Raw genomic sequence first — 2,467 nt, 5'->3', positions numbered from 1 at the left:
CGCTGCTGTTGTTGCTGCTGGGAGTCGATGGTCATCCCAGAGGGGAAGTCGTAAGCCCACTTGTACTACTTCCAGTAAGCAATTGACTGTTCAACAGTCCTTTGCGAGGAAGATGAAATATCACAGCAGTCATCCTGCTGCAAAGCGGATAACTGAGGCCTTGACAACTATGTTGGTGTTAGACGTGCGTCCGGTATCCGCCGTTAGTTCACAGGGAACTAGACAATTTATTGAGGCAGTGTGCCCCCGTTACCAAATACCATCTAGGTTCCACTTCTCTAGGCAGGCGATACCGAAAATGTACACGGACCTCAGAAAAAGACTCACCAGTGTCCTAAAAAATGTAGCTGGACCCAATGTCCACTTAACCACGGACATGTGGACAAGTGGAGCAGGGCAGGGTCAGGACTATATGACTGTGACAGCCCACTGGGTAGATGTATGGACTCCCGCCGCAAGAACAGCAGCGGCGGCACCAGTAGCAGCATCTCGCAAACGCCAACTCTTTCCTAGGCAGGCTACGCTTTGTATCACCGCTTTCCAGAATACGCACACAGCTGAAAACCTCTTACGGCAACTGAGGAAGATCATCGCGGAATGGCTTACCCCAATTGGACTCTCCTGTGGATTTGTGGCATCGGACAACGCCAGCAATATTGTGTGTGCATTAAATATGGGCAAATTCCAGCACGTCCCATGTTTTGCACATACCTTGAATTTGGTGGTGCAGAATTATTTAAAAAACGACAGGGGCGTGCAAGAGATGCTGTCGGTGGCCAGAAGAATTGCGGGACACTTTCGGCGTACAGGCACCACGTACAGAAGACTGGAGCACCACCAAAAACTACTGAACCTGCCCTGCCATCATCTGAAGCAAGAAGTGGTAACGAGGTGGAATTCAACCCTCTATATGCTTCAGAGGTTGGAGGAGCAGCAAAAGGCCATTCAAGCCTATACAATTGAGCACGATATAGGAGGTGGAATGCACCTGTCTCAAGCGCAGTGGAGAATGATTTCAACGTTGTGCAAGGTTCTGATGCCCTTTGAACTTGCCACACGTGAAGTCAGTTCAGACACTGCCAGCCTGAGTCAGGTCATTCCCCTCATCAGGCTTTTGCCAGAAGCTGGAGACATTGAAGGAGGAGCTAACACGGAGCGATTCCGCTAGGCATGTGGGACTTGTGGATGGAGCCCTTAATTCGCTTAACAAGGATTCACGGGTGGTCAATCTGTTGAAATCAGAGCACTACATTTTGGCCACCGTGCTCGATCCTAGATTTAAAGCCTACCTTGGATCTCTCTTTCCGGCAGACACAAGTCTGCTGGGGTTGAAAGACCTGCTGGTGAGAAAATTGTCAAGTCAAGCGGAACGCGACCTGTCAACATCTCCTCCTTCACATTCTCCCGCAACTGGGGGTGCGAGGAAAAGGCTCAGAATTCCGAGCCCACCCGCTGGCGGTGATGCAGGGCAGTCTGGAGCGACTGCTGATGCTGACATCTGGTCCGGACTGAAGGACCTGACAACGATTACGGATACGGACATGTCGTCTACTGGCACTGCATATGATTCTCTCCCCATTGAAAGAATGGTGGAGGATTATATGAGTGACCGCATCCAAGTAGGCACGTCACACAGTCCGTACTTATACTGGCAGGAAAAAGAGGCAATTTGGAGGCCCTTGCACAAACTGGCTTTATTCTACCTAAGTTGCCCTCCCACAAGTGTGTACTCCGAAAGAGTGTTTAGTGCCGCCGCTCACCTTGTCAGCAATCGGCGTACGAGGTTACATCCAGAAAATGTGGAGAAGATGATGTTCATTAAAATGAATTATAATCAATTCCTCCGCGGAGACATTGACCAGCAGCAATTGCCTCCACAAAGTACACAGGGAGCTGAGATGGTGGATTCCAGTGGGGACGAATTGATAATCTGTGAGGAGGGGGATGTACACGGTGATATATCGGAGGATGATGATGAGGTGGACATCTTGCCTCTGTAGAGCCAGTTTGTGCAAGGAGAGATTAATTGCTTCTTTTTTGGTGGGGGTCCAAACCATCCCGTCATTTCAGTCACAGTCGTGTGGCAGACCCTGTCACTGAAATGATGGGTTGGTTAAAGTGTGCATGTCCTGTTTATACAACATAAGGGTGGGTGGGAGGGCCCAAGGACAATTCCATCTTGCACCTCTTTTTTCTTTTATTTTTCTTTGCGTCATGTGCTGTTTGGGGAGGGTTTTTTGGAAGGGACATCCTGCGTGACACTGCAGTGCCACTCCTAAATGGGCCCGGTGTTTGTGTCGGCCACTAGGGTCGCTAATCTTACTCACACAGCTACCTCATTGCGCCTCTTTTTTTCTTTGCGTCATGTGCTGATTGGGGAGGGTTTTTTGGAAGGGACATCCTGCGTGACACTGCAGTGCCACTCCTAAATGGGCCCGGTGTTTGTGTCGGCCACTAGGGTCGCTAA

This window comes from Pseudophryne corroboree, chromosome 7 (genome assembly GCF_028390025.1).
Source record: "Pseudophryne corroboree isolate aPseCor3 chromosome 7, aPseCor3.hap2, whole genome shotgun sequence".
Lineage (NCBI taxonomy): Eukaryota > Metazoa > Chordata > Amphibia > Anura > Myobatrachidae > Pseudophryne > Pseudophryne corroboree.
The sequence above is the reverse complement of the archived record's forward strand: the minus strand, read 5'-3'. Positions refer to the sequence as shown.